This window comes from Psammomys obesus, unplaced genomic scaffold (assembly GCF_907164565.1).
Source record: "Psammomys obesus unplaced genomic scaffold, mPsaObe1.curated_primary_1811, whole genome shotgun sequence".
NCBI lineage: Eukaryota > Metazoa > Chordata > Mammalia > Rodentia > Muridae > Psammomys > Psammomys obesus.
Genome location: NW_026592548.1, coordinates 10643902 through 10654287, shown reverse-complemented (window position 1 = coordinate 10654287; position 10386 = coordinate 10643902). Strand labels below are relative to the sequence as shown.

Sequence of the window (10386 nt, the reverse complement as noted above, 5' to 3'; positions counted from 1 at the left end):
CTGAGATCTTCTTCAATTTCTTTCTTCAGAGACTTGAAGTTTTTCTCAAACAGGTCTTTCACTTGCTTGGTTAGTGTCACCTCAAGGTAATTTATGTGGTTAGTGGCTATTGTGAAGGGTGTTGTTTCCCTAATTTCTTTCTCAGCCCTTTTGTCTTTGGTATACAGGAGGGCTTCTGATTTTTTTGAGTTGATTTTGTATCCTGCCACTTTGCTGAAGGTGTTTATCAACTGGAGGAGTTCTCTGGTTGAATTCTGGGGATCTCTCATGTATACTATCATATCATCTGCGAATAGTGACACTTTGACCTCTTCCTTCCCGATTTGTATCCCCTTGATCTCCTTTAGTTGTCTTATTACTCTGGCTAGGACTTCAAGTACTATGTTGAAGAGGTAGGGAGAGAGTGGGCAGCCTTGTCTTGTCCCTGATTTCAGTGGGATTGATTTAAGTTTCTCTCCATTGAGTTTGATGTTGGCTATAGGCATGCTGTATATTGCCTTTACTATGTTTAGATTTGTGCCTTGTATTCCTGATCTCTCCAAGACTTTAAACATGAATGGGTGTTGTATCACCCTGCACAAAACTAAAGTCCAAGTGGATCAAAGACCTCAACATAAAACCAGATACTCTAAATCTGTTAGTAGAAAAAGTGGGGAACAGCCTAGAACTCATTGACACAGGAGACAACTTCCTGAACAGAACACCAACAGCACAGGCTCTAAGAGCAACAACCAATAAATGGGACCTCATGAAACTGAACAGCTTCTGTAAAGCAAAGGACACTGTCATCAAAACAAAACGCCTGCCTACAGATTGGGAAAGAATCTTCACTAACCCTTTATCTGACAGAGGACTAATATCGAGTATATACAAAGAACTAAAGAAGCTGAAAAGCAGCAAACCAAGTAATCCAATTACTTGGGGAATTAAGTGGGGAACAGAGCTAAACAAAGAATTCTCGACAGAGGAATATCGAATGGCAGAGAAACACTTAAAGAAATGCTCATCCTCATTAGCCATCAGGGAAATGCAAATCAAAACGACCCTGAGATTTCACCTTACACCCATCAGAATGGCCAAAATGAAAAACTCAAGGGACAACACATGCTGGAGAGGTTGTGGAGAAAGGGGAACCCTCCTCCACTGCTGGTGGGAATGTAAACTGGTACAACCACTCTGGAAATCTATCTGGCGCTTTCTAAGACAATTAGGAATAGTGCTTCCTCAAGACCCAGCTATACCACTGCTAGGTATATACCCAAAGTTTGCTCAAGTACACAAAAGGGATATTCGCTCAACCATGTTTATAGCAGCTTTATTTGTAATAGCCAGAACCTGGAAACAACCCAGATATCCATCAACGGAGGAATGGGTACAGAAATTATGGTATTTTTACACAATGGAATACTACTCAGCAGTCAAAAAGGAGGAAATCATGAAATTTGCAGGCAAAATGGTGGGATCTAGAAAAGATCATCCTGAGTGAAATATCCCAGAAGGAGAAAGACAAACACGGTATATACTCACTTATATAGACCTATAAGATATGATAAACATAATGAAATCTATACACCTAAAAATGATAAACAAGAGAGCGGACATGGGGTAAGATTATCAATCCTCGTTTTGAAAGACAGATGGGATGCGCATTGAACATTGACAGGAGTCTACTGAGTGCGTTGGAAAGACTCTAACTAGCAGTGTTTTCAAAGCAAACTCATGACCAAACCTTTGGCAGAGTACAGGGAATCATAAGAAAGAAGGGGAGTTAGTCTGATGAGGAAAGGATAGGAGCTCCACAAGGACCAAATATATCTGGGCACAGGGTCTTTTCTGAGACTGACATGCAACCAAGGACTATGTATGAATGTAACCTAGAACCTCTGCTCAGATGTAGCCTGTGGTAGCTCAGTAACCAATTGGTTTCCCATAGTGAGGGGAACAAGGATTATTTCTAACAGGAACTCAATGACTGGCTCTTTGGCCTCCCCACCCCCCAAGGGAGGAGCAGTTCTGTTAGGCCACAGAGGAGAGCTTTGCAGCCAGTCCTGAAGATACCTGATAAAACAGGATCAGATGAATGGGAGGAGGTCCCCCCTATCAGTGGACTTGGCAAGGGGCACGGTGGAGATGAGGGAGGGAGGGAGGGACTGGGAGGGGATGAGGGATCGGGACACAGCTGGGATACAGAGTTAATAAAATGTAACTGATAAGAAAAAAATAAAATAAAATAAAATCCATATCCATTCAAAGCAAAGTCTCTGCTGAAACTAGGCCTGGAAGACGATTACTCATTACAATTATGTTTATGTATCTCCAACCTAGAGCCAACATTAAACTGAGGAGAAAAAAAAATAAAATTTAATTAAAAAGAAAAAAAGAAGAAGAAGAATTTTCCTCTAAGGCATTGGACGAATACACTTGAAGAAGGGTGCAAACGTGGGGACATCCCGAGATTCTTTCCAGGTTATCATAAGAAGATCCCATGTGTACAAGGAATCTATAAACAGAATAAAGGTTTCCAGACTTTGTCTCATCCAAATGTCCACTGAGAGGGAGAAAAAAGTCTCTACCACAGGCATTGGCAAGATGGGCATCCTGCTATGAGAAAACACAAAAGCCAAATCATTAAGTGTCAGCAGTGGCATAATATGGTTCTACACTTTAGTCTGTGACTTATGAGTCACAGAATAGTGAGACTGCATTCTCTATCCCATCTACCAATGCATAACAACACCTCAATATACACACCAGGTTGATGCTTGTCTTTTTGTGTCCCCCAAATAAGAATGATTGTGCAATAACTTCATTTAAGACCACAAAACCACATTTTGACCTCATGATTTTACATTTAATTTTCCTGCTTTAATGCATGCTTCTCACAAAATTTTGAAAAAGGAAGAGTATTTTAATGTTCAGTACTGTTTGTTATGTTAAAACCATTTCCTTTTGCAAGATCACAGAAATTAATGGCATTCATAATTTTATCTCCTTGATAATAACATTTACAGGATCAACATCACAAATGAATGTTCTACCCAAAATAAACAGACTTCCTAGCTTTCAAGGTTATTACAAGAGGTGCCTTATCTACTTGCTGTGAACACATAATTCTGCCAAAATGAGGTTTCGTTGATTCTTTTTTTTTTTTTATTATGAGTAGGAAAAAAGATAAAATGAAAGGAAGAGAAGTGAAACCTTATCTGGTGTGGTTTGAATTTCTAAGTGTTCTTTTTCCCTTGACTTATACAATCTTTTTTTTAATATATATTAAATATGACATAGATTTTTTTAATTGTTCTGAAGTATTATTACTCATTACTGAAAACTTTTGTTTTTAATTAAAACACATGATTTTTGGATGTTTTATTATAGATTCTGATTAAACAGAGACATTTAAGTACTCTAGAAAGAGACAAAAGGCTGGTCATGGGAGCAAAGCCCAGAACCAGATATGTTACCCACGCTGCTAGGCTCCAGGAACCACTGCATTTCACCGTGCAAAAGCCATAGCACAGAAAGTAGTTTAATTACTAAAAAATACTAAGTTATCATGGTATCATTGTTTGATATCATCCTTGTCCTAATTTAGCTTTATATTGAGCTTATGGTGCGCTAAATCCCATGAATGATACCTTAAAATGACCCGAACTAATTTGAGAAAAGTAAGTCATTATTTCTTTAGGTTATAAACATTAAGAAATTTGCCTTTTGTGCTCATTCTTTTTATTTTATTATTTTATTTTTTATATTAATTACAGTTTATTTACCTTGCATTCCAGCTGTAGCCCCCTTCCTTATTCCCTCCCAATCTCAACCTCCCTCCCTCATCTCCTTCCTGCCCCTCTCTAAGTCCACTGATAGGCGAGGTCCTCTTCCCCTTCTATCTGACACTAGCTTATCAGGTCTTACCAGGAACTGGCTGCAATGTCCTTCTCTGTGGCCTAGTTATGATGCTCCTCCCACAGGGGTGGGGATGGTGAGGTCAAGGAGCTAGCCAAAGAGTTCATGCCAAAGACAGTCCCTGTTCCCCTTACTAGGGATAATGAGTTACCATGGGCAATGTCTGAGCAGGTGTTCTAGGTTATATCCATGCATGGTCCCTGGTTAGAGAATTGATTGGCATGAATTTTATCCATAGAAAATCTGAGACAAGGACAAAATCCTGGAAAAATTGGGCCAAGTCTTAATTAATTAGAAGTCAGAAAAATAACAATAATTAGTATCAAACATTAATTGCTCAATTATTCTGCATCCTGAGAGGAGGTGTTTTTCTTATATTGAATAAGCACTCCAAATAAACACTTCATAAAACCCATGGGCATAAGAAAATCTTTTCCATGTGGAATGCTGGTCACCACTTTTTAATAGGACCTGTAGTGCCTCATGGTCAGCTAAATTGCTTTGGGCTACAACACGTGCTTCTGGTTTTACTCCTTTACTTTAACCCATGAACTTTTGTCCACTTAACAGCTTTGGAGCCCCATGTGCTTTTGTTGCTGTTCTATTTATAAGAAGCAGTAATTATTAAACATATATTAACCCAGCATGAGTGAGTTTAAATTTTACAAGCATTTGGATTCTGGTTATACTAGAACACCCCCTTCAAGAAGGAACATCCTAATCTGCCTATTTCAATACTATCTCTGAACCATTTCAGTTGTTTTTTTTCTTTGACACCACTGCCAACACAGAAGTGCATATGTTACCTTATTTATTTTTTGCTATATGTGCAAAAATTCTATTCCCAGTGATAACTGAGGACTCTTAAGGCATCACACTTAAGTACATATGGGTGCACCTGATATGGCCTGAAGACACTGGGACTCTCAGCCCATCACCTGTCTTTTGCTGGTGAGAGTGAATATTTTTTCCATTGATCCTGACCCCGAGATATTCATCTTAGTTTTGTTTCATAGGTTGCCTAACTTCCTTGTACCTTGGGTAAGAAAACAAAGTTTTCCTGTTGTTGTTCTTTCTATTCATTGGTTGATGCTTCTAGGTTTTCAAATTTTTCTTGGTCTGTGAATGTAAAACAGAAAAGGCATGAGCAGACTTGGCTCTCTGCTTTAGTTTGCTTTGAGCACAAAGCCCTTCTTCCCTTCACTTTCTACATTTTATATTCCTTGTATGGTTTGCATCAGATAATATCCAAGTGTGGGGATTGTACAAACATAATAAAAGGAAAAAGAATATTTACTCCATCTTCTGAACATGGAAGCTAAGTAATCCCAAGTCTGAGAGAAAATCTGAGGGATAGTTTAAACCATAAGTGATTGGCAAATCAGTGGTTCATAACTAGTTCCTGAAAAGTATCTAAATATTACAAAAATCAGACCATTCAGAATTGTAAGATACTGTTGCTAAGAAAGCTACAGGACTCTATCTATCTGACAATTACTGTCAGGATACCACCACTGATGGAAAGTGTGGATAATAGAAAACACCATGAAGATTGTCATTGTGGGTTATATTGGAAAATAATTTAATGAATTGTCCTGTAAAAAAGTTTTTAATGTCTATAAAACCTATAGTGAATAACCTATTGACAGTTATTTAAGGGGAGATGTATCCATAAAAATTATAATATTGGAAATGTTGAAAATCAGTATTAAGTTTAAATCTCAGAATTCATTTACTGTGTTCACTGAATACACATTGCAAAATTGAAGATCAGTTTGAAATTTAGAGAACAGTTCAGATTAATTTGACTCTTATTTTCATGTAAATTAGATTTAGGAAACATCATTTTCAATAGCACCGAAAGGACATTTTCTATAAACCTTACTTTGTGAACTGAGATTTTTGTTTGTAGATACTTTCAGAAAATATTCTTGTTTTTTTTAAATTGAGATTGTATTTAAGTAAATGTTTTACTATTTAAATTTTCTATACATTACTTAATGATATGTTAGAAAGGGAGATAAAAATTACTTGTTGTAACATTCATTTTTTTTTTTTTTCCTATCTGGGCTCATGGATGTCATCGTTTTAAGAGTATTGTCTTCTACATGCTGTATGTGTTAATGCAAAGCCCAGAATTAAAAGCAAAGCCCTGAATAAAACAAACAAACCAACAAAAAAAAAAAAAAAAAAAAAAAAAAACCCTTATTTTAACAGAAGTGAAATCTTCAGGGATTTGTAAATGATCTGGTGAATCGAAAGAGCATCTTAGAATTCACCATCTTTCCTTGATTTCAAACTTTCAACATTTTTTTAGTCTACTGTATTCATTTCCTCTCCCATGAGACTGAATGCTTCAGAGAAATGACCTTCTAATGTGGTAAATTGAGAAACTAACTGCTAATTACTAATTGTTATTGCAATTCTTGACCTGATCTCAGGAGCTGGGAACTAAACCTCTGTCTCTAGGGTGTAAGGAGTTCTAATGGGCAGCCTCCAAGTTGACACAGAGCACATACTAGCAATTGAGTAACTTTAAAGTGTTACCTTAATGAACAGCATTGGAAATAATGTGTTTAGAAGCTCAAATTGGGTGAATGTACTTTGCTGACAGCAGTTAAGTACAAAATCTCTCTATTAATTTACTTAGAGCCAAGAAGCATGTCGGTGGGAAAGTATCACAAAGTCCTACCCAACCCCCATCCATACGTTTTTAATAGCATCAAGCTGCTCACAGTTGTGTTGTCCCTGGGTGGGGGTGGCACATGTAGTAGGTAACTGGTCAGGATACATAAACACATGCTTTTCTTCCTGTTGGGTATCAGCCATGGAAAGGTATTTCCAAGTAATTAAGTCTTGACTCCTGCTGGTATGGTAACCACGAACCTTCAAATTCCCTTTCAAATCATTCAACACTACCAGGGAAACAATAAAGAACAACTTTTTAAATCAAAGCTACAATGAAATCTACTGTTTAAGTTTACAAAGTGCCTATAGCATACATGGAGTACAAAACTGTTCACATGGCAAATTAGCAACAGAAATCTAAAATTACCTCATTTTCTCTCAAAGTTTAGGAGATTTTGTGTTTAATATTGGTCATGATGAATGTCAATAGTCATGTAAATACATGAAAGCTTATATATATAGGTGCTGAGGGAAAGCAGAACTAAAAAGTTGGATCATTAGTAAACTGAACTTTGATGTGTTGTCAATTTTTTATTAACTATATATCTGCTCGCTAGTTCTAAAGTTAGAAAATACATACTGGCAGGTAAGTGGAAATTAGAAACGTATTCTCAAAATGTTTGTCAATTATTCAATGTTCAGCCTTTTATCACTCTCACAGAAGTGCCTTAACTCTGTGGAGATTTACAGAGGAGCCCGTTTCTTTACCTCCAGGTAGAGGGTAATATGAACTGGGTATAAATTATATTCATCAAAAATAGTTTTCCAAAATATTGGGGGGAGCAGAATACATATTACACACACACACAAATATGTACATTTTTTTCCTTAGGAAAAAATATTATTATCAGAGCTTAAATATCTCTTAGCAGAGTTACTGCTACACAAATCAACCTTAGACTTTCAAAGCTGTCTGGATAAAGCTAGTGAGGTAATATTCACAATGTGACAGCTCATGGAGATGGGGGTATGATATGGTACATATTAGACTATTGGAAGTGGAAGGCATGTGTGTTCATATAGTAATTATTTTTAATTAATTTATTTTATAAATTTGTTTTTGTTCATCACTTTCTTTCCTCCCTTAATTGAGCTATCATCAGCCACTGACTGCTAGAAGGAGAATGAGTGTCTCCCAGGACTGGCCACCTTCATTTGTATTCCAGTGTGGAATTCTTAGGACTAAAGCCATATGCACACAGACAAAGAGGATCCAGACAGTCCTGATGAGACCTGATAGGCTAAGGGGGAGATGAGAAAGGGACGGTGGGACCAGGAGGAGTTGAGGGTGGGGGCTACAGCCAGGATACAAAGTGAACAAATAGTACTTCTTTATATCAGTTTTCTCTTTCAATTTAGAGATAAACTCAAGAGTTCAGGTGTGTGCGTGTGCCTGTGTGCCTATGTGTATGTGTGTGTGAGTGAGAAAGAAAGAGAGAATGTGTGGAAGCCAGTGGACAACCTTGGTGCCATTCCTGTGGAGCATCTACCTTTTGAGCTCACAGTAGTCCACACTAACTAGTCAATGTGCAACAGGTGTCTCCAATTCCATAGCACTGTGACTGCAAATATGTATCACAATGCCTCCCCTTCAGAAGTACTTATCTTTAAAGGAAGTAAAATATGTCACTTTCATGAGGCTCCTAGCATGGAACAGGCCCACTTTCCATTTAACTGCTTTTAAAGCTCTCAGTTAGAGTCAGGAAATGTACTCCCATTCTTTTGAATGCTCCCTTCTTTGGTCTAAACTTCCAGGTGTTAGTTTTTATATTCTCAAAGGAATGATTATAATGAGATTTTCTCTTCAGATGGAAGCTATCTGGAGTTATCTGGAGAACTTTCTGGAGTTTAATAGTGGATCTGTGGTGAGGAAAGTAACCACCCCAAGTAGAAGATCTCTGGCCCATGCATGGCATTGGAATTGTCTTGCAGAAATAAATTTTATTTGAGGTGTATTCTCCGTTGACCATCAGGAATTATAGTGATGCATTAGTTTGGAGACAGTCCTCCCCAATGAGTTAACTGGTCCTTGTGAGGGTTCATCATAGCAGATTTAGGAAGGAGCTAAATCTTATCAACTGTTGCCACATTTCCTATTGTTATCTTTATCTATACTCTTTTAAAAGCTGTATAAAGTTACTTATCTATCTTTGGAAGGCCTCTGTGGAACTTCACTATATAAAATGAAAGCATATCGTTTTTCATGACCTCACCTCCTCTGGGAGATTATAACAACACATGCAGTAAATTTTAATTAATGGCCCACCACAAAAAGAAATGTAAGTGCCCAGTGAGTAGTAGGGCCATAAAGACAGTAGAGAACAATCTCAATATGGATGGTTGGGACGGCTTTTCCCAGAGCGAGCAGTGGACCAGTCCTATTGCATCCTTGCTTCCACAGAAGAGGAAGACGAGTGCTGTTGCCAGCATGGCTTCCTCACTTTCTCATTTTTATTCAGTCTGCTAGCCTGCTTCCTGGGGTGGAAATGGTGGTCCCAAGGGTGAATATTCCCTCTTCAGTTACTTCTTTGGAAACAACCACACATATCTATCTCGGATTGAGCCTCTTAGGTGGTTTTAAGTCCATTCAAGTTAACAGTGATGATTTACCTTCACAATAATATTACAGCACCCACACAGAAAGAGCTCGGAGAAAGGAGCCAAAGAGTGTAACTTGGACCTCAGGCGCGTATGAAGTTAATGGCAGGTAGTCAGTTCTGCTTCTGAGTGAGATTATCAAATGTGGGGCGCAGGGGCGAGTCACACATCCTGTCCTGTGTGCTAAGGGGAGACTGATGGAGTGCGCGTCCCAGAAGGGCCCCAGCGCTGCACTCCTTCAGACCCACAGGCTTGCCAGTGCCTGCAAAAGAGGCTTTTCTGTCTCCGCAGCAGTGGTGCTGAGCAGAAAGGGTTTAGAAACTCATTTTCAAGTTTTCTCTTTAATTGAGAAATTAAATAGTGCTTTCTGGAACCATCAATAAGGAGAATGTCTGTGACATTGCATACAGATTTGGGAGATATCAAAATAGAAGTCTTCTGTAAGAGATCGCCCAAAACATTTGAGAATTTTGGCTCTTTTTGCCAGTAATTACTACAATGGCTGTGTATTTAATTAGAAATATCAACGGCTTCATGGTTCAAACGGGAGCCCTAACAATACTGGAAGAGGAGGTAGCAGTATCTGGGGCAAGAGTTTTGAGGATGAATACAGTAACTATCTGAAGCACAACGTTAGAGGTGTTGTCTCTGTGGCTAATAATGGCCCAAATACCAGTGGATCTCAGTTCTTCATCACCTATGGCAAGTAGCCACATCTGGACCTGAAGCACACACTATTTGGAAAGGTAATAGATGATCTGGAGATCTTAGATGAATTGGCGAAGTTACCAGTAAATGAGAAGACATGCCGGCCTCTTAATGATGTGCACCTTAAGGACATAACTAACTATTCATGCCAACCTGTTTGCTCAGTAGCTGTAATAGACCTGGACAGATACTTGGCAAATGCTTCACTGGACCACGCCCACTGTGGTTTGTCCATTTCTGTTTACGTGGGAGACTAGCACTTCAAGTGTCTACAGTAATGACGTCTATCTCGGAGCCCCACAGCTTTCACCCTGTCCAGTGGCCATTCTTAAATGCTGATCCTCAGATGTAGGCATTTTTTTAACTTTTTAAAAATTTTTTATTAATTACACTTTATTCATTTTGTATCCCCCCATAAGTCCCCCCTCCCGATCCCACCCTCACTCCCTTTTCTGCATGCATGCCTCTCCCCACGTCCACTGTAGGGGA

At 38.5% G+C, this 10386-nt stretch overlaps 1 pseudogene; it reads left to right on the top strand.

The window, feature by feature from the left end:
- The first annotated feature begins 9577 nt into the window (after positions 1 to 9577).
- On the top strand, positions 9578 to 10065 carry LOC129682182 (peptidyl-prolyl cis-trans isomerase-like 3; annotated as a pseudogene).
- The last annotated feature ends 321 nt before the right edge of the window (positions 10066 to 10386 follow it).